At 44.1% G+C, this 22633-nt stretch overlaps 1 long non-coding RNA gene across 1 annotated transcript in view; it reads left to right on the top strand.

The window, feature by feature from the left end:
• The window catches only part of LOC125962820 (uncharacterized), a 222014-nt gene extending 199752 nt beyond the window's left edge, over positions 1 to 22262 (top strand). The window contains exon 2 of the long non-coding RNA XR_007474578.1: positions 22014 to 22262. This is a non-coding gene — a long non-coding RNA (uncharacterized LOC125962820). The remainder of the gene's footprint in view (positions 1 to 22013) is intronic.
• The last annotated feature ends 371 nt before the right edge of the window (positions 22263 to 22633 follow it).

The following is a 22633-nucleotide window of genomic DNA, read 5'->3' as shown; positions in this document are numbered from 1 at the left end:
GACCCAGTGCCGAGTCCAGAAATGGTTATATTGGAAAGCAGGCTCTCCTGGACTTCATCATCAATAGCATCATGTAACCAATAACTACGGGCTTGGAATCGGTTTCTGGCACGTGATGACAGCACTGTCTCTTTAGGCTCATCCAGCCTAGAATAGGAATGTTTGAAGGAGAAGGGTTTGGGAGATTGTGAAGCTTGGTTGTCAAGGAAACTGAGAAGGTTTGTCAAGGAAACTTCTCCCTTAAACTGAAGGCAGGGCTGGGAGAGCTGAACTCCAGGGATCTTTTAAAGGGGCTTCTCTGAAGCACCGTCACCTGAGAGGTGGTCTCAGCATGAGCTGGGGTTTGAGAAAAGTGTGATGAGATGAAGCCTGACTTTCTGTGACAGCTGGGGAGGGGTTTGTAAAGCACCTTGGGTTTTAAGGTAAAGTTTGTTGCTGGAACAAAGTGTCTCCGAAAACTGGGCTGGAGCTCAAGATGTGTCTGTCCCCTTCTTGTGAGAGTCCAGGGCAGGTGAGTATCAGGTCCCAAGCTCTGGCCCCCTTGTTTCTCCTCCCTGCTTCCAGGTGAGGTCTCCAACCAGCAGGGTGCGGTGAACAGCTGGGCTTCATGCCCTCTGTTGTAGGATGCAGGCTGGCCAAGGCCCTCACCAACTTCACCTGTTTCCCTTGGTAACAGGAGACAGTACGTCCCAGCTGGAAGGGGTGGGAAGGCTGGGAGGTGCAGGGTAGCTGTGAACAGGAAAAAGGGAAATGGGTTCTTATGGCCAGCTGCGCAGCCCCGTTGTGACGGTCACCTGGACGGTAGCCCACAGACATTGGGTCCTGTGAAGCTTCAGTGCTTTGTGGTTCTGGAAATCCTATAGGAGACGGTCCACAGCAGGTGAAGCTAATGCTCTCCGTGGAGCTGGTGAAGCCAAAGATCTGCAGTTCAGACTGAAGGTGCCGATGTACACACAGGACAAAACCATCTCGTGTGATTGGACTTCAGGCACGTTTAACATGAATGCAGCCATGTTAATGCCTAGCATCTTTTATCTTGTGCCTCCCCTCAGAGACCCCTCCTCAGTTCCTGGGGTTCCTGTAACCCACGTACAGGGGGATGGAGAGTGGGCTCTGTCCAGTCTGAGCCCTGAGTTAACCCTGCGTGTGAGTCTGCTCAGGACCGACGTAACAAATAGCACAGATAGGGCAGCTTGGGTAACAGACCTATCTCCCAGTCCTGGATGCTGTCGGAGATCAAGGTGTGTGCACGCTGGCTTCTCCTGAGGCCTCTCTCCTTGGTGCTTAGACAGCCATCTTCTCCCCAGGTCCTCACATGGTCTCCCCCTGTGCCTATCTGTGTCCTAATCTCTTCTTGTAGGACATCAATCCTATTGGATTAGGATCCACCCTGGTGACCTCATTTTTACCTTGATCACCTCTTTAAAAATCCCATCTCCAAATACAGCCACATCCTGGGGTCCTGGGGGTTAGGGATTCAGCATGTGAATTTGGAGGGACGTGACTGAGCCTATACCATCCTCCTTAGGAACCAAGTGTGCTTCAGTCCTTCCTTCCCTCAAGTCACACGAGTTGATGTAATGGCTCAAGGAGAGGCCACTCGTGCAGAGTTTGTGTCCCAGCTGGGGAGCCCTTCTCTGCTCTCTCTGATCAGGCCGTGACAGTGCCTGCCCAGTCCTGAGGTGAGCAGTTCTGGGGTTTCCTGCCGTGTCTCCCGGCCTGCTGAGGTGCTCATTGTCAGGGAACTCAGGAGCCAGCAGCCTAGTGGGGATGCCGGGGACTCTCAGGGCCTTGGCAGATGTCTCTCCCGGCAGATACCCTAGTGAAAGTGGGGAAACATTTGGGGGATTACAGGCGGGAGAGAGTCAGTCTCGTTTATGCTTCAGAAAGACCAGGTTGCGGTGGGATGTGAGACGCACCGTGCAGGCAGGGAGCTTTGTCAGGCCTGATGAAGGAACCAGGCACAAGATCAGGCTTGGGCCAGAGCTGTGGGCGTAGAGGGGAATTAGTGTGGGAACTGGCCACAGACTGTTGTCGAAATCTCGGCTTCCCTGTGCACCGAGGCCAAACAGAAATACGGAGACAGGGATTTAGGAGGAAGAGAGAGATGGCTTTATGTTTCTGCCAGGCAGAAGGGAAGACACAGCTGGCTAGCGCCACAAGAACTGGGCACCCCACTCTACTTGAGAATCAGGGAAAATTTTATGCGTGGGGCTCTCGCAGTCCGGGTTATAGGATGAGGATAAAAGTAGTGAAGGTCTTGCATTCTTCCTTTTCTTTGCATTATTTCAAAACAGTCATAGCTGGCATCAGGCCGCGTGGTAATTGGTGTCCAGCAGTCTGGTAATTGCATACGTTTGCCTCTGGTTTATCGGCGGTGACCTCGTTTCTGAAATGCAAAAGCTAAAGGGGGTGATTTGTTATGAGGGGCGTATAGAATGTAAGTGCTGGACATAATAAGGTTAGGGAGTGAGAGGCAGGGGATGTAACTCACAGAGTCAGGGGTGATGGGTGCCGAATGTAAATTACATAGTGTCAGGGAGTGAGGTTAGCTTTGTAAAGTACAAATGTAGTTATTACAGATTACTGACAAAGTATAAGAAGGAGTGATGAACACTTTCAGGCCAGGTTATGTTTCTTCTCTAGCCTGTTCACAGTTCCCTTTGTTTTCCTTGTTCTCAGGGGAAGGAAAATTTCATTTCTACTTTTGCTGCAACAAGACTGGAGGAGCAGATGAGAATCACTGGGGCACAAGGAGGGTAGGAGCCTGGGAGGCCCCAGTGTTACCGAACAAAACTTGGGTCCCCTTGCCCGAGTGCAGTAAAGCCAATCTACTGACACCGGGTGTGGTGAAGGAAAGTGCAGCTTTAGTTGTAAAAGTGCCAATACAAGGAGGCCAGGTGGCTTGTGCTCTAAAACCCCAAGCTCCCTGAAGGATTTCAGTAAAGCAATATTAAAGGCCAGGTGAAGGAGGGGCGTCGCAGGGTATGTGATCAGCTGGTGCACAATTCTCTGGTTGATGGTGAGGTAACAGGCGGTTAACATTATAAATTCTTAGGCGCTAGAAGTTCCGGGGCTACATGTTCATGATCATCAAGTAGTTAAGTTCTTCCACTTGGTGGTGGTTTTAGCATCTGTAAAACAACTCAGGAAGCATGTATCAGATACTGTTATCCAGGTACTTCAGAGAGGAGCTACAGCAGAGCATGTGGGGGAGGGGTCTGTCCTGGAAAGGCCCAATAGGGTCCTGCTTGGTTACACCCGGTGCCTGGGCTCGGCAACCTGGGAAGGTGGGGCTGCTTCTGGGTGTGGGGAGCTGTGGGCCCAGTCCTCTGAGGGACCTGTTAACCCCCAAGGTGAGATGGGGGTGCAGTGGCTGGACAGAGGCGTCTGGCCTGAGAGAGGGGTCCCGGCTGGAAATGTCACGGGAATCATCAAAGGGAGGGAGAGGAAAGGCCAATGGGGGCAGGTAGGTCACAGCAGACTATGTGCAGGTGACTGCGGTCCTGGTGGAAGCAACTCAGAGCCACAAAGGAGTGGCCGTCAGGGGCTCAGCTCCATTCTCCTGTTCCTTTGTAAAACTGCTGTGTAAGAGTTTGAGACACCGCCAGGAGACGTCAGGGCCCAGTGCTGCCATGGCTTCATCAAAGGGCCCAGGGGGAAGAGAACCACTGCAGGTCCCGCCCATGTGAGCACTGGGAATGAGCCCCATCGGGGCTCCTGGGCTCACAGACTTGAGGGAACCTCTGTCCTCAGGACCGGTCTTCCTCCCTCCTCTCACCTGCTGGTCAGAGGCCCAGGAACCCCCAACCTGGCTCCACACCCAGGGCCTGGATTCTGGGACAGCTTAGGGGTAAGCAAAACCCTCACGCTCCTTTATCTGCCTGGGGGTGAGAATGTCTTAAACGCTGCAATTGACTGATTATGGAGGGCTGAGTGTTTCCAGCAGGTATGGGTGGAAAGATGGGGCGTGAACTTCCTGTGCCTGCAGGGTCTTCCCAGCGTGAAGATCTGTGTGTTTCCCCCGGCCAGTCAGCATCCTCCCTGGAAGCCCAGATCCAGTATTACGAGGGCAGAGGCTCTCCCCTTGCTTATCTGTAACTTCCCACTCCCACAGCAAGGCTGTGGCTGGCTCCCTGGCTCCCACCATCTGCCATTTATCTGTGCATTGCTCCTTTCCAGGTTACATGTGCAGAGGTTTCAGAATTGTTAGCTACTACACCTTGGAAAGAACTTCATAGAATAAAGCCCACTGTTTATATACAGTCCATTTTGCCTTTAGTCTACAGATTCCATTCATTTCCAAATGTGACTTAGGTCAGCACCTTTTATCCCATCCCCTACAGTGAGTTGCTTCCATATATTTCTAATACAGTTAGATTCTGTGACATTTTGTATTCCATCCTACAACATTCCTACATCCTAAATAACTAAATTTGAATAGATTATGATTGGCCCCTTGGGCTATGCACATCTGTGGGCTTAGACAAATGCATAGTGACAGGTATCCACCCTAGAGTATCACGTGGACTACTTCAAACCCCCCACCCCATGATCTGCTTATCCTACGTAGCTTTGCCTTTCCCAGAATGTCATCAATGGGGTCATACTGTGTGCAGCCTCCGCAGACTGAAGTTTTTCACTTAGTAGTATATACTGAAGATTTATCAATGTCTTTCCATAGGTTGGTTGTGCCTTCTTTTCTGCTGAGTAGTATTCCACTGCACGTGTATGGGAGGAAAAACAATTTTCCCTCTACTTTTCTAGGTTCTTGGTTGAGGGCCCCCCCTGCCCCTGTAATAAAAGATTACCAGGAGAAAAGCCGAAGTTTAATAACATGTATACCTTCTGAATACAGGGGGGATACCATGGAAAACTGAGTCACGCCCTGAAATGACCAAAACCATCCCCTTAAATACTGTCTTCAGCTAAAACAGAAGAAAGATGCTGGGGAAGGGGGGAAGGCCAGTTATGGCAGGTTATCATGCAAAGCACAGTAAACAAGGGTATGACTGTTTGCACATTTAAGTCAGGACTTCCCCATTGAAAAGAGTTACCTAATATTTAATTATCCTTCCATTTTGGGTGCAAAGAGGGACATACCCTTATAAATGGAGATTTCTCTGTTGTAAATGTCCTTCATAAAACGGCAATCTCAGTTTTCTGAGATTTTTAAAAAAATTTATTATTTTTGGCTGCATTGGGTCTCCATTGCCGCGTGCAGGCTTTTCTCTGGTTGTGGCGAGCAGGGGCTACTCTTCATTGCGGTGTGCGGACTTCTCATTGTGGTGGCTTTTCTTGTCACGGAGCACAGGCTCTAGGCGTGTGGGCTTCAGTAGTTGTGGCACACAGGCTCAGTAGTTGTGGCTCGCGGGCTCTTGAGCGCAGGCTCAGTAGTTGTGGCTCACAGGCTTAGTTGATCTGCGGCATGTGGGATCTTCCCGGACCAGGGCTCGAACCTGTGTCCCCTGAATCGGCAGGTGGACTCTTAACCACTTAGCCATCAGGGAAGCCCTTTTTTTTAAAGCAGACCAATAATCCTTATGCCAGAGAGACATATTTTGGGGTGGCATATTTTACTCGCGTTGACATGAATGTACCCCAATTTGCTTATGCATTCATCTTTTGAAGGATATCCTGATTTCTTCAAGTTTTTAGCCATTATGGAAGTGCTGCTCTTCATAATTGCATCCTTCTTTGCATTTGGACACAGATTTTCAAAGCAGTTGCCTAAATACTGCAAGTGTGATTGTTGGATCCCAACATGAGACTTGTTTAGCTTTGGAAAAAACTGCCAAATTGTCTTACAAAGTGGCTGCACATGCATCCCCCCAGGTATGAGAGAGAGTTCCTTTTGTTCCTCACTCTCTAGCAATTGGTATTGTCATATTTTTGGAGCTTAGCAGTCCTAATAGGTGTGCTGTGATAGCTCATGATTTTAATTTGTAATTCCCTAATGGTATATGATGTTGAGCTTGTTTCTTTTTCTTTCTTTTTTTTTTTTTTTGCGGTACGCGGTCCTCTCACTGTTGTGGCATCTCCCGTTGCAGAACACAGGCTCTGGACACGCAAGCTCAGCGGCCATGGCTCACGGAACCAGCTGCTCCGCGGCACGTGGAATCTTCCCGGACCAGGGCACGAACCCGTGCCCCCCGCATCGGCAGGTGGACTCTCAACCACTGCGCCACCAGAGAAGCCCTTGAGCTTGTTTCTGTATGACTTTTACTATCTGTATATCTTTTTTGGCGGAATGTCTGTTCAGATCATGCTGTTCATGTTCATGCTGAGAGGAGCCCTGTCTCCTCAGGACCTGCTGGGGCTTTGGCTTCTGGAACACGTGGGGCTGAGTCCACGCTGATGGCCGGGCTTCGGAACAAGCCGGGGTCGGGTCCACACTAACAGAAGCCGGGTCTCCTCAGGACCCGCTGGGCCTTCAGCTTTGGGACACTGTGGGGTCCAGTTCATGCTGACAGGAGCCTGGTCTCCTCAGGACCTACCGGGAGGTGATGCCGCTGAGAGAGAAGGTGAGGAAAAGTGGGCAGAAGGTTCCTGTGTGTGGCTGACCACTGAGGGTGTATGTCTTCAGAGGACCCAGGAGAGGAAGGGCTTGATGTGGAAAACTGGGTTTTTGGCCCCTTTTGTGTGTGGTGTAGACAGAGTGCAGTGTTGTTCTTTGGCGTGTGGCGTCTGCTTTTCCCAGCACCATTTATTGAGGGGACTGTCCTTTCCCTGGTGTATGTTCTTGGCTCCTTTCTTGTGAATTAACTGACCACATACCTGTAGGTTGATTCCTGGGTTCTCTGCTCTGTTCCTCTGGTCTGTGTGCCTGTTTTTGGCCCATTCCACATTTTTGGGGGACTGTAGCTTCGTAATGTAGTGTGAAATCAGGGAGGGAGACGCCTCCAACCCGTTCTCCTTCCTCAGGGTCATTTTGGCTCTTCTGGGTCCTTTGTGGTTCCACACACAACTTAAGATTATTTGTTCTGTTTCTATGTAAAATGTCATTGGACTTTTGGTAAGGATTGCATTGAATGTGTACATTAATTTGGCTAGACTGCATATTTGTTTTAAATTAAACAAAAATTTGGGTCACACCATGTAGCATGCAGGGTGCGTGATCTTAGTTCCCCAACCCGGGATCAAACCCACGCCCCCTGCAGTGGGAGCACAGAGTCCCAACCCATGGACAGCCAGGGAATTCCCACCATAGAATGCATATTTCACAGTATTCTTTTTCTTTTTTTTTTTTTTTTTGCGGTATGCGGGACTCTCATCGTTGTGGCCTCTCCGGTTGCGGAGCACAGGCTCCGGAAGCACAGGCTCAGTGGCCATGGCTCACAGGCCCAGCCACTCCGCGGCATGTGGGTTCCTCCCAGACAGGGGCACGAACCCGTGTCCCCTGCATCGGCAGGCGGACTCTCAACCACTGCGCCACCAGGGAAGCCCTTGTTTTGTTTTGGTTTTTTGCGGTATGTGGGCCTCTCACTGTTGTGGCCTCTGCCATTGCAGAGCGCAGGCTCAGCAGCCAAGGCTCACGGGCCCAGCCGCCCCACGGCATGTGGGTTCTTCCCGGACCGGGGCAGGAACCCACGTCCCCTGCATCGGCAGGCGGACTCTCAACCACTGGGCCACCAGGGAAGCCCCTCCATTTATTTTCGTCTGTTCAGTGTCCTCTATCAGTGTCTTCCAGTTTTCAGTGTGCCGGTCCTTCATGTCCTTGGTTAAATTTACTCCTAGCTATCTTTTTGGATGCAACTGTAAGTGGGATTTTTTTAAAATTCTTTTTCTGATGGTTCATTATCAGTGTATAGAATCACAAATGATTTTTGTGCATTGATTTTTCTCTTTTTTTTTGTATCCTGCAGCTTTACTGAATTCATTTTTTAGTTGTAACAGTTTTTTGGTGGTTGAATGTGGAGAACTAGAATTGAGAAATCCCACTGTTTCATCTACATCCAGGTCATCCACAGCACCCAAGACATAGTGGCTCCGAATATAATCTTCCCATGGTGCCTCTTGTAGTATGTGGACTCCTACAAGGGTGATTAGCATCCCCACTGTGGGTGAACTGGATCTTGGTAGGGCTTGGCCTCTATAACAGAGTTTGATGTCTGTATTTCTGGCGTGGTATGACGTGGTTGTTTTGATAAGTACTTTATTTTCTAGTAAATTTCAAGTGTATAAAAGACTTTAAATAGCAGTATAAAGTTTTCCATCTTCACAAAATACTCCAGTTTGTTTTACCCTGTGAGAGTGGGAGGGCCACTCTCCCAGGGAGCCAGCACATAACCCCAAAGTGAGGAATAATTAAGGTTTCCACATTATAATCCTATCCACGGACCCACTTCAACTTTCACCAGCTGCCCCAGCTTTGTGGAAATGTAGTTTTCTATTCGAATCCAGTTTTCTCTTCTTGGAACCATCACTAGGGCTTTTCCTCACTTTAAAAACCTTGCTGGATTGAAAGTGTACAAGATGAGCATGATCTGGGTGGTTTTTCTGTATGGCTTCTTTCACTTAGGATGTTTTCACTGTTTATCCGCATTGTAACATTGATCATTATTTCATTCATTTTTTCCATTGTGATTAAATCACATAACATTTGCCATTTAAACCATTTTTTAAAAGCTTTTTAAAAAAATTATTTTCTATTCTTTGGCTACACGCAGGCTTTCTCTAGTTGCGGCCAGCGGGGGCTACTCTTCATTGCCGTGTGCAGGCTCCTCATTGCGGTGGCTTCTCTCGTTACGGAGCACGGGCTCTAGGCGCACGGGTTTCAGTAGCTGTGGCACGAGGGCTCAATAGCTGTGGCTCACGAGCTTAGTTGCTCTGCGGCATGCAGGATCTTCCAGGACCAGCGCTTGAACCCGTGTGTCCTGCAATTGGCAGGCGGATTCTTAACCACTGTGCCACGAGGAAAGCCCCATTTAAACCATTTGTAAGTATAGAGTTCTATGGCCTTAAGTACATTCACATTGTTGTAAAAATATCCTCACCATCCATCTCCAGAACTTTATTTTCCCCATGTGAAACCGTAGCCATTAAACACTAACTCACCTCAACCCCTGGCAACCTTATTCTACTTTGTCTTTGGATTTGACTTATCTGGATACCTCATACTAGTGGAATCATAGAACGTTTGTCCTTTTTGTGTCTGGCTGGTTTCACTTAGCATAATGACTTCAGGGTTCATCCACATTGTAGCATGTGTGAGAATTACCTTAGTTTTAAAGGTTGAATCATATTCCATTGCGTATATACTACACTGTACTTATCCATTCATCTGTTGAAGGATGTGTTGTGTTGCTTCCACCTTTTGGCTATTGTGAATAATGTTGCTATGAATATGGGGTACAGATATCTGTTCCAGTCCTTGCTTTCTAATATTCTGGGTGTACACCCCGGAGTGGAATCAAGGGATCATACGTTTTCCATGTTTTTGAGGAGCCACCATACAGTTTTCCACAGCGGCTGTATATTTTTACTGTATTCCTTTATATGACAGAATAATGCAGCTTATGGATCTACCTTATTTTGCTTATCCGTTTACCTGCTGATGGACATTTAAATCTTTCCTACCCTGGGCTATTGTGAACAGTGCTGCTATGAATAACTGGTGTACAAGTTTTTGTTTGAATGCCTGTTTTCCATTTTTTTGGTATATATCTAGGAGTGGAGTTGTTGAACCACATGGTAATTATATTTTATATTTTTGAGTAAATGCTAAAGGTTTGTACACATAGACTGCACCATTGTACATCTCCATAAGTAACTTTTAAGAGTTCCAATTTCTCTGCATTGTTGCCAACGTTTGTTATTTTTATTTACATATTTTAAAATTTATTTAAAATTTTATTTTTCTAGTATGTGTGAAGGGGCATCACACTGTGGCCTTAATTTGCATTTTCATCATGACTCTTGACATTTGACATCTTTTCATGTCCTTGTTGACCCTTTGTATGTCTTGCCTGGAGAGCAGTCCATGCAAGTTATTTGTCTGTTTCAAAATTGTATTGTTTGTCTTTTTGTTGATGAGTTGGAAAAGTCCTGGGTACATTCTAGGTAAAGAGTCTTATGAGATATATAATGTGCCCATATTGTCTTCCATTCTGTGGGCTGTCTTTTTACTTTCTGGATAGCCTCTTTTGATGCACAAAGGTTTGTAATTTTGAGGAAATCCAATTTATCTATTTTTTTCTTTCATTTCTTATGCTTTACTGTCAAATCTAAGAAACCATTGCTAAATTCATGGTCGGGAAGATTTAATTCCTCGGTTTATTTGAGAGTTCATTCAGTCATCCCTCGGCGCCCACTAGGCCAGGTTTTAGGCCTGGGGCTGAGTCAGTGTGAGGGTTCAGCGGTCACGGTTTAGGGTTATGGGTCATTGTTGGAGAGTCATGGTAGAGGGTTGTGGTTAAAGGGTCAGGGATTAGAGTTTAGGGGTCAGTGATGAGGGTCTAGGGGTCTGGCGCTAGGGTTGTTAGGGGGTTACAGTTAGAGGTTAGGGTTCTTAGGGTAAAGGTTAGAGTTAGGTTTAAGCACAATTGGCCCTCATTGTCCTCCCCTCTCCTTCTCTGTGAAGCCTCCAGAATGGGTAGGACTTGCCCAGGGTCAAACAGGAGTCAGGGAGCTGAGGTCAATAACTGTTTTTCTGGCCTCCCTTCCCCCAGTCCTGGGCTCTGAGAGAAGAATGAACTGTCTGTTCTTGTCTAGGACTGTTTCTTATCCAACTCGACCTCTGTCAAGGATTGGGGAGGGTGTCAGAAGTCATGCATGGTTTCCTTCTGCCCTCCTACCTGGGAAGGGTGATGCTGGCCCTACTCTGCCTGGGCAGCCCCAGGTTCCAGCACAGCCCAGACAGGAGGGCACTCAGTGGACATGTGTGGATTTATACAGGACTGGGTGCAGTGACCTGCCAGCCCCCAGATGCTGCCTTCTTGAGGGCTGCTGGGGCCCTCCTGGCACTGGAGGCATCCTTTGTCCCATCTGAGTGGGCATGAATAGATGATCAAGTCTCAGGCAGGACATCCCTCGACCTCTGACTATCCAGGCAGGGATCTGTGGTCCTCTAGCTCAGTCCAGCCTGGGCATTGTCATGCCCTCATGTACAGCTACGGAGCTGACCATGATGCTGGGCAATTCAAGAGCTACCTGGGCAGTGTAGACATTCCTTTGAGAAGTTTCAACCACCAACATGCACGTGGCTGAGAAAAAGGCATCCTGCTCACGGCCTCATAGGCTGCCAAGAGAGGTAGTAATCCTCTAGACATTGGAGTGTGGCCCTGACGCAACACCCATGCAGCAGACCATGGCCCTGCAATCCTCTGTCCTTTCAGTCGTTAGAAACTTTTGACATGCATATTCATTAAGAATCAAAGATATGGGAGCAACTGGACCTCCCAGTGTGAGGTTTACACTGCCACTGCCATTGTCTTGGAGAGCCATATGCATCCATGTGGCCTCTGGAAAGCCTGCCAATTATGGGTTCCATGGCATGGAATAATTCTCGAGCCTCCCGTTACTTCATTGCACAAGTGTCCTTACCACCTTAGCATTTGGTTTCTTCCTCTTAGTAAAGGAGAGAGAAGAAACTGGAAAAGGAGCAGTATTGTTTTTCAGGGATGGGCAATTAATATGGCCAGGGAGATGGCATAACTCAGGGCTCCCACCTCTCAGGGGCAGGAATGAGGTCTGTGTGTCTTCTCAGGACACATGGGCTGTTCTGGGCCAGCCTCTGAGATGTGAGGACCTGATGCCCAAGGAAAGAGACTTGAGTTTACCACCACCAATGATCCTGACTTTTCAGCAAGTGAAAGAACTTTTTGCAGTCTTGGGAGGGACAGTAAGAGCACTGGATGAGTCGCTGCAGCCCCTGACCCTAAGTGAACCCCTTTCTTCCTTTTGTGTCAGATTCTGTGCTGTGCAGTGAGCTGTCATTGACATAGAATCTGTTGCTTTCTCCCAGCCAGCATCTGTTCTCAGGCCCAAGTGCCTCAGTTTTCCTTTGGGAATTACATGTCACCTGCTTCCAGTCCAAAGATTTGCAGAAGGATGGCCCCATATTCCACCCAGCTCGAAGATGGGTTTACAGCCCACATCTAGCCAGTCCCATTTTCCATCTTCTGGTGATCGGTCAAGGATAAGAATGCAACCCAAGCCAGATCAAAGGCATTTAAAACCATGACTTTCTTGGAATCCAAGAAAAGGAGAAACTCTTTCTCGGAAAATGGATGGTGAGTGGTTGTCAGCCTAGAACTGCTGTTGGCCCAAGTGCAGTGAGAGAGCCTGTGCCTATGAATGGGGTCCCCCAAAGGCACTGAGCGGGACAAAGGTTTGGAGAGAAACAAGATCACACTGAGACAGTGTGAGCCCCTGGACCTGCTAGGTCCAAACCCATTCTTCAACTTGCCACTTGTAAGTATTAACGTATTTCTACCCTTACAATAAATACTAATTTATTTTATTTCCGTAAGTGTGTCCAGTCACTGGGAAAAGAAAAAGTCCTGGTTGATACCTCTGAGTCAATAATCCCTGACCCTTCCTCAGGTGTCCTCACTGGGTAGGCGTGGCTGGGGTAGGTGAAGACACTGGGTGGGGTCATAAACTAGGGGAGCTGGCAAACAACTCTGTCCCTGCTCCTTCCCTGTCCCGGGAGAGGGAAAGCCTGGAACAGTGATAGGATAGCCAGTAGGGGAAGAGTTTCCTCAGTGGTTAATTGTCCTTTTTGTGTTTTCCTTCATTTAGGGTCCATTTTGGTAATGTGCTTTTACAAAGAAATCCCCCTTTTCCTCTAGATTTCCAATTTGTTACAGTAGGTCTCTCTTATTTTGACGTTTAATTGTTCCTGTCTAATTTTCTACAGAATCATGACAAATAATGAACAATATACTGATACTTTACTATTAACTGAAGTCTCTATTCACGTTCCCTTTGTTATACCTTTCCTTGTTCCAGGGTCTCAGAGGACATGGGGTCATCATGTCTGTTTAGTCTCTTCTGGGCTCTGACAGTTGCTCAGATTCTCCTTGTTTCCATGACCTTGACAGCGTGGAGGAGGGCTGCTCAGGTATTGTATAGACTGCCGGGCGCTGGGATTTGCTTGGTGGTTTTGTCGTGGTTAGACTTGGCTTTGCAAAAGCAGACCACAGATGTGAAGTGCTTCCTCTTCACTATATATCAAGAGGACAGGCTCTTAAGGGAACTTCTCCCTTATGTTCTTAATTTTGGTCACCTAGCTGAGGTAATGTTTGTCAGGTTTTCCCACAGTGAGGTTAATTTTTTCCCATGTCCATCCTGTGTGTCTTATGTAGGAGGCAGTCATAATGCAGAAGCCACACTTGAGGAGAGAGGGGTTAGCTTCACATCCTTGATGGACAGCTGACTTGCTATATACATTGTTTAGAAGCTTTCTGCATAGGAGATTTCTATTTAACACCATTCATCAAAAACTATGTAATTTATTTATACCAGTTTGGACACGTGAATAATTATTGTAAACTTTTGGTTATAATCCAGCACTACATTATTAGACTGCTTAGTTCATTCTTGCTTTGGCTGTTGAGAGCTTCTTCCATTTGCTCTTGTTTTCATTTTACATATTTTTTCTTTTGTGGGTTTAAAAAATTTTTGGTACTTCTTTACTTTCTGATATTTTAAGATTATCCTGCTTCATATATTTACTGTCTCAGTCCTACCATCAGCCCTTTCTTCAAAGAGTCCTTGTTCCTTTTATTAGAGAATGGTATTAAAAACTTACATGTGGGAGCTAAATATGCTCAGCTGACAGTACATAGAAATATATGCATGTATCCCAGCCTATGCATATACACATAATTACAAAGATTTCCATGTGGAACTATGTGTAGGCTAAAGATAGTTTATACTGATATCTCCAAGCGGATCTGTTATGACATGGATATTGTAACCTTCTCCCTTTGTTTGACTGTAACATCCAACTCCATTGGTAAGAAACCTGGCTTCCACCATTTGTCATTTATTAAATTCAGTGCTTGTTCCATTTGATGACTGATATAGTAGTTTCAGTACTGTTAGCGGCTACCCCTCATGGGAAAGAACATAGAGTCCACTGTGTATGTATGGCACATTTTGTCTTTGGCCTAAAGATTCTGTACATTTCCAAAGTTAACTTAGGTCAGCCCATTTGTCCCACTACCAACTGTGAGTTTTTTCATACATTTCTGAATCAGTTAGATTCTTTGTTACATTCTGTATCCCAGTTTTTGACACTCCCATATCCTAAGTAGTTAAGTTTGAATAGATTGTAAATTACTTGTTGGGTTGTAAAAATCTGTGGGTATAGCCAAATGCAGTGACAGGTATTCACCACTGAAGTATCATATGGACTATTTTCAAGCACATTCTGTAAACTGTTTACCATGTCAGTTTTGCCTTTTCTAGAATGTCATATAAATGAGGTCATACACTGCGTAGCACTTCAGACTGGATTCTTTCACTTAGCAATGTAAGTGTTGGATGCATGTATTATTTTTTTTGGGGGGGGGCACGGGTTGATGATCCATTCCTTTATATCTCTGAATACTATTGCACTGCATGTATATGAGAGGAAAAATAATTTTCCCTCTACACTTCTATGTTCTTTATTGAGATCCCCCTTGTAATGAAAAAGAGACGAACTGGAGAAAACAATCAGAAGTTTAATATATGCCATGCATACCTCCTGTATACTTGAAAGATACCCAGGAAAACTGAGTCACTCCCTGAAATGGCCCAAGCCGTTACCTTAAACACTTCTGCTGAGAACAAAAAAAAAGATGTCAGGGAATGGAGGCAGCCATTTAAGGGATGTTATTAGGCAAAGCCCAGTAAACAAGGGTAAGGTTGTTACACAGATTTACATCCAGGCCTATTTCATTGACACGCTTTTTTTTTTTTTAAAAAAAACATTTATTTATTTGGCTGCACCGGGTCTTAGTTGCGGCCTGTGGAATCTTTAGTTGCGGCATGCGGGCTCTTAATTGCAGCATGCAGGATCTAGTTCCCTGACCAGGGATTGAACCCTGGTCCCCTGCATTGGGAACATGGGGTGTTAACCACTGGACCAGCAGGGAAGTCCCAACAAGCTTTCCTTGATATTTAGTCATCATTCAATTCCTGGTCCAGAGAGGGACATACCGTTACAAATGGAGATATCCTTAATAAATGTAAATTTACCTCCTAAAAGGGCATTTTCTACTTGGTTTTGAAAGATTCTCCTGGGTCTGCTGTTTCTTAAATTAATCAGTCCAAAATAATCCTTTTGTCAAATGGGCATATTTTGGGGTGGTGTATTCTGCTCCCCTTGACATGTATGTGCCCTAATTTGCTTATGAATTCATCTACAGAAGGACATCCTGATATCTTTAAGTTTTTAACCATTATGAATAGAGCTGCTGTGCATTACTTGATGCTAGTTTTGGTTTGAATACAGTTTTTCAAAGCCGTTGTCTAAATACAAGAGGTACACTTCTTAGATCCTAAGGTGAGACTTTTTGATTTGGAAAAATCTGCCAAACTGTCTTTCAAAGTTGGTTGTACATGCATTCCACCAGCATCTTGAGTTTATTCTTGTATGCTTATTTACTGCCTGTTTATCTTCTTGGGCCAGGTGTGTGTTTCAATCTTTACCAGATTTTAATGGCGTTGTTGGCATAATTTGAGTACAAATCCTTTATCAGATATGTGTTTTGGAAATAGTTTCTTGCAGTTTGTGGTTTGTCTTCTGGTTTTCTGAATAAGGTCACCAGACCCAAAGTCATGTAGATTATCTTTTTTTTCCCTAGGATTTTTATAGTTTGGTAATTTAAATTTGGCTACGGGCATTTTGAGTGAATTTTGGTTTAAGTTGTAAAGTTTGTGTCTACATTAATTTCATTACATATGGTTTGTAATTAATTGTTCTTTAACCATCTTTTGAGAAGATACAGTGAGATACTTGGCTCCATTTCAGTTTGGATTTCCAAACTTAGTATATACAGCAGAACTGCCTCCCAGATGAGGCCTCTGGGTTTGTGAGTGCGGCACTCTCGGCACTTTTCTCACATCCCACAGGGGGCGCCGAACCCACCTGTGTGACCGTGGGGGCACAGGTGCACCCTGCCCACAGACTTTGCTCTGTGACAAGCAGACAGGATCTTTGTCTCCTGTCTGGGCCTAGGTTTCCGGACCATGAGGCATTGTCCACACAGACAGGAGCTGGGTTTTCTCAGGAACCACTGGTGAGGAGACTCCACAAGAGGAAAAAATGAGCAAGTGTGGAGAATCTTCCTGTGCAGCTGACTGCTGGCTGGGTGGGGTGCATCTTCAGGGGACTCAGGAGAGAAAGGGTTTAATGTGGAATACTGTGCACTTTTAGTTTTATGTGCAGTGTAGATGGTGACCAGTGTCGTTCTTTGGAGACTGGTGTCTACTTTTCCTGGCACTGTCTGTTGATTGCTTTAGGTAGAATAAACTTTTTTTTTTTACATCTTTATTGGAGTATAATTGCTTTACAGTGGTGTTTTAGATTCTGCTTTATAACAAGGTGAATCAGTTATACATATGTTCCCATATCTCTTCCCTCTTGCGTCTCCCTCCCTCCCACCCTCCCTATCCCACCCCTCTCGGTGGTCACAAAGCACCGAGCTGATCTCCCTGTGCTATGCGGCTGCTTCCCACTAGCTTTCTGTTTTACGCTTGGTAGTGTATATATGTCCATGCCACTCTCTCACTTTGTCACAGCTAACCCTTCCCCCTCCCCATATCCTCAAATCCATTCTCTAGCAGGTCTGTTTCTTTATTCCTGTCTTACCCCTAGGTTCTTCATAATATTTTTTTTCTTAAGTTCCATATATATGTGTCAGCATACGGTATTTGTCTTTCTCCTTCTGACTTACTTCCCTCTGTATCACAGACTCTGGGTCCATCCAGCTCATTACAAATCACTCAGTTTCATTTCTTTTTATGGCTGAGTAATTTTCCACTGTATATACGTGCCACATCTTCTTTATCCATACGTCCGATGATGGACACTTAGGTTGTTTCCATCTCCTGGCTATTGTAAATAGAGCTGCAATGAGCATTTTGGTACATGACTCTTTTTGAATTATGGTTTTCTCAGGGTATATGCCCAGTAGTGGGATTGCTGGGTCATATGGTAGTTCTATTTGTAGTTTTTTAAGGAACCTCCATACTGTTCTCCATAGTGGCTGTACCAATTCACATTCCCACCGGCAGTGCAAGAGTGTTCCCTTTTCTCCACACCCTCTCCAGCATTTATTGTTTCTAGATTTTTTTGGTGATGGCCATTCTGACTGGTATGAGATGGTACCTCATTGTAGTTTTGATTTGCATGTCTCTAATGATTCATGATGTTGTGCATTCTTTCATGTGTTTGTTGGCAGTCTGTATATCTTCTTTGGAGTAATGTCTATTTAGGTCTTCTGCCCAATTTTGGATTGGGTTGTTTGTTTTTTTTTGTTATTGAGCTGCATGAGCTGCTGGTAAATTTGGAGATTAATCCTTTGTCAGTTGCTTCATTTGCAAATATTTTCTCCCATTCTGAGGGTTGTCTTTTGGTCTTGTTTATGGTTTTCTTTGCTGTGCAAAAGCTTTGCAGTTTCATTAGGTCCCATTTGTTTATTTTTGTTTTTATTTCCATTTCTCTAGGAGGTGGGTCAAAAAGGATCTTGCTGTGATTTATGTCATAGAGTGTTCTGCCTATGTTTTCCTCTAAGAGTTTGATAGTTTCTGGCCTTACATTTAGGTCTTTCATCCATTTTGAGCTTATTTTTGCATATGGTGATAGGGAGTGATGTTATCTCATACTTTTATATGTACCTGTTCAGTTTTCCTAGCACCACTTATTGAAGAGGCTGTCCTTTCTCCACAGTACATTCCTGCCTCCTTTATCAAAGATAAGGTGACCATATGTGCGTGGGTTTATCTCTGGGCTTTCTATCCTGTTCCATTGATCTATCTTTCTATTTTTGTGCCAGTACCATACTGTCTTGATTACTGTAGCTTTGTAGTATAGTCTGAAGTCAGGTAGCCTGATTCCTCCAGCTCCGTTTTTTGTTCTCAAGATTGCTTTGGCTATTCGGGGTCCTTTGTGTTTCCATACAAATTGTGAATTTTTTTGTTCTAGTTCTGTGAAAAATGCCAGTGGTTGTTTGATAGGGATTGCATTGAATCTGTAGATTGCTTTGGGTAGTAGAGTCATTTTCACAATGTTGATTCTTCCAATCCAGGAACATGGTATATCTCTCCATCTATTTGTATCATCCTTAATTTCTTTCATCAGTGTCTTATAATTTTCTGCATACAGGTCTTTTGTCTCCTTAGGTAGGTTTATTCCTAGATATTTTATTCTTTTTGTTGCAATGGTAAATGGGAGTTTTTTCTTAATTTTACTTTCAGATGTTTTCATCATTAGTGTGTAGGAATGCCAGAGACTTCTGTGCATTAATTTTGTATCCTACTGCTTTACAAAATTCATTGATTAGCTCTAGTGGTTTTCTGGTAGCATCTTTAGGATTCTCTGTGTGTAGTGTCATGTCATTTGCAAACAGTGACAGCTTTACTTCTTTTCTGATTTGGATTCCTTTTATTTATTTTTCTTCTCTGATTGCTGTGGCTAAAACTTCCAGAACTATGTTGAGTAAGAGTGGTGAGAGTGGGCAACCTTGTCTTATTCCTGATCTTAGTGGAAGTGCTTTCAGTTTTTCACCATTGAGGAAGACGTTGGCTGTGGGTTTGTCATATATGGCCTTTATTATGTTGAGGAAAGTTCCCTCTATGCCTACTTTCTGGAGGGTTTTAATCATAAATGGGTGTTGAATTTGGTCAAAAGCTTTCTCTGCATCTATTGAGATGACCATATGGTTTTTCTCCTTCAGTTTGTTAATATGGTGTATCACATTGATAGATTCGCGTATATTGAAGAATCCTTGCATTCCTGGAATAAACCCCACTTGATCATGGTGTAGGATCCTTTTAATGTGCTGTTGGATTCTGTTTGCTAGTATTTTGTTGAGGATATTTGCATCTATGTTCATCAGTGATATTGGCCTGTAGTTTTCTTTCTTTGTGACATCCTTGTCTGGTTTTGGTATCAGGGTTATGGTGGCCTCGTAGAATGAGTTTGGGAGTGTTCCTCCCTCTGCTATATTTTGGAAGAGTTTGAGAAGGAAAGGTGTTAGCTTTTCTCTAAATGTTTGATAGAATTCGCCTGTGAAGCCATCTGGTCCCCGGCTTTTGTTTGTTAGAAGATTTTTAATCACAGTTTCACTTTCAGTGCTTGTGATTGGTCTGTTCATATTTTCTATTTCTTCCTGATTCAGTCTTGGCAGGTTGTGCATTTCTAATAATTTGTCTATTTCTTCCAGATTTTCCATTTTATTGGCATAGAGTTGCTTGTAGTAATCTTTCATGATCTTTTGTATTTCTGCAGTGTCAGTTGTTACTTCTCCTTTTTCATTTCTAATTCTATTGATTTGAGTCTTCTCCCTCATTTTCTTGATGATTCTGGCTAATGGTTTATCAATTTTGTTTATCTTCTCAAAGAACCAGCTTTTAGTTTTATTGATCTTTGCTATTGTTTCCTTCATTTCTTTTTCATTTTTTTCTGATCTGATCTTTATGATTTCTTTCCTTCTGCTAACTTTGGGGTTTTTTTTTTTGTTCTTCTTTCTCTAATTGCTTTAGGTGCAAGGTTAGGTTGTTTATTCGAGATGTTTCCTGTTTCTTAAGGTAGGATTGTATTGCTATAAACTTCCCTCTTAGAACTGCTTTTGCTGCATCCCATAGATTTTGGGTCATTGTGTCTCCACTGTCATTTGTTTCTAGGTATTTTTTGATTTCCTCTTTGATTTCCTCAGTGATCACTTCATTATTAAGTAGTGTATTGTTTAGTCTCCATGTGTTTTTATTGTTTATAGATCTTTTCCTCTGATTGATATCTAGTCTCATAGCGTTGTGGTCAGAAAAGATACTTGATACAATTTCAATTTTCTTAAATTTACCGAGGCTTGATTTGTGACCCAAGATACGATCTATCCTGGAGAATGTTCCATGAGCACTTGAGAAAAATGTGTATTCTGTTGTTTTAGGATGGAATGTCCTATAAATATCAGTGAAGTCCATCTTGTTTAATGTATCATTTAAAGCTTGTGTTTCCTTATTTATTTTCATTTTGGATGATCTGTTCATTGGTGAAAGTGGGGTGTTAAAGTCCCCTACTATGAATGTGTTACTGTCGATTTCCCCTTTTATGGCTGTCAGTATTTGCCTTATGTATTGAGGTGCTCCTATGTTGGGTGCATAAATATTTACAATTGTTATATCTTCTACTTGGATCGATCCTTGATCATTATGTAGTGTCCTTCTTTGTCTCTTGTACTAGTCTTTATTTTAAAGTCTATTTTGTCTGATATGAGAATTGCTACTCCAGCTTTCTTTTGGTTTCCATTTGCATGGAATATCTTTTTCCATCCCCTCACTTTCTGTCTGTATGTGTCTCTAGGTCTGAAGTGGGTGTCTTGTAGACAACATATATATGGGTCTTGTTTTTGGATCCATTCAGCCAGTCTGTGGCTTTTGGTGGGAGCATTTAATCCATTTACATTTAAGGTAATTATCGATATGTATGTTCCTATTCCCATTTTCTTAATTGTTTTGGGTTTGTTATTATAGGTCTTTTCCTTCTCTTGTGTTTCAGGCCTAGAGAGGATCCTTTAGCATTTGCTGTAAAGCTGGTTTGGTGGTGCTGAACTCTCTCTGCTTTTGCTTGTCTGTAAAGGTTTTAATTTCTCCATCAAATCTGAATGAGATCCTTGCTGGGTAGAGTAATCTTGGTTGTCATTTTTTCTCCTTCATCACTTTAAATATGTTCTGCCAGTCCCTTCTGGCTTGCAGAGTTTCTGCTGAAAGATCACCTGTTAACCTTATGGGGATTCCCTTGTGTGTTATTTGTTGTTTTTCCCTTGCTGCTTTTAATATGTTTTCTTTGTATTTAATTTTTGACAGTTTGATTAATATGTGCCTTGGCGTGTTTCTCCTTGGATTTATCCTGTATGGGACTCTCTGTGCTTCCTGGACTTGATTAACTATTTCCTTTCACATATTAGGGAAGTTTTCACCTATAATCTCTTCAAATATTTTCTCAGTCCCTTTCTTTTTTCTCTTCTTCTTCTGGAACCCCTATAATTCAAATATTGGTGCGTTTAATGTTGTCCCAGAGGTCTCTGAGACTGTCCTCAGTTCTTTTCATTCTTTTTTTCTTTATTCTGCTCTTCAGTAGTTACTTCCACTATTTTATCTTCCAGGTCACTTATCTGTTCTTCTGCCTCATTTATTCTGCTACTGATCCCATCTAGAGTATTTCTAATTTCATTTATTGTGTTGTTCATCGTTGCTTGTTTCCTCTTTAGTCCTTCTAGGTCCTTGTTAAATGTTTCTTGCATTTTCTCTATTCTGTTTCCAAGAGTTTGGATCATCTTTACTATCATTATTCTGAATTCTTTTTCAGGTAGACTGCCTATTTCCTCTTCATTTGTTAGGTCTGGTGGGTTTTTATCTTGCTCCTTCATCTGCTGTGTGTTTTTCTGTCTTCTCATTTTGCTTATCTTACTGTGTTTGGGGTCTCCAATTTGCAGGCTGCAGGTTCGTAGTTCCCGTTGTTTTTGGTGTCTGTCCCCAGTGGCTAAAGTTGGTTCAGTGGGTTGTGTAGGCTTCCTGGTGGAGGGGACTAGTGCCTGTGTTGTGGTGGATGAGGCTGGATCTTGTCTTTCTGGTGGGCAGGTCCACGTCTGGTGGTGTGTTTTGGAGTGTCTGTGGACTTATTATGATTTTAGGCAGCCTCTGTGCTAATGGGTGGGGTTGTGTTCCTGTCTTGCTAGTTATTTAGCATAGGGTGTCCAGCACTGTAGCTTGCTGGTCGTTGAGTGAAGCTGGATGTTAGTGTTGAGATGGAGATCTCTGGGAGATTTTCGCCATTTGATATTACATGGAGCTGGGAGGTCTCTTGTGGACCAGTGTCCTGAAGTTGGCTCTCTCACCTCAGAGGCACAGCACTGACTCCTGGCTGCAGCACCAAGAGCCTTCCATCCACACAGCTGAGAATAAAAGGGAGAAAAAGTGGAAAGAAAGAAAGAAGGAAAGAGGACAATAGAAAATAAAATAAATCAAGGTAAAATAAAATAAAGTTATTAAAATAAAAAATAATTATAAGAATAAATTTTTGAGAAAGTAGAAAAAACAAACAAAAAGGACAGATAGAACCCTGGGACAAATGGTGAAAGCAAAGCTATACAGACAAAATATCACACAGAATCATACACATACACACAAAAAGAGGAAAAGGGGAAAAAATCATAAATCTTGCTCTCAAATTCCACCTCCTCAATTTGGGATGATTCGTTGTCTATTCAGGTATTCCACAGATGCAGGGTACATCAAGTTGATCGTGGAGCTTTACTCAGCTGCTTCTGAGGCTGCTGGGAGAGATCTCCCTTTCTCTTCTTTGTTCACACAGCTCCCGGGGCTCAGCTTTGGATTTGGCCTGCCTGTGCATGTAGGTCGCTGGAGGGCGTCTGTTCTTCGCTCAGACAGGACGGGGTTAAAGGAGCCACTGATTGGG

The sequence above is a fragment of the Orcinus orca genome, chromosome 21 (assembly GCF_937001465.1).
Source record: "Orcinus orca chromosome 21, mOrcOrc1.1, whole genome shotgun sequence".
NCBI lineage: Eukaryota > Metazoa > Chordata > Mammalia > Artiodactyla > Delphinidae > Orcinus > Orcinus orca.
The sequence above is the reverse complement of the archived record's forward strand: the minus strand, read 5'-3'. Positions and strand labels throughout refer to the sequence as shown.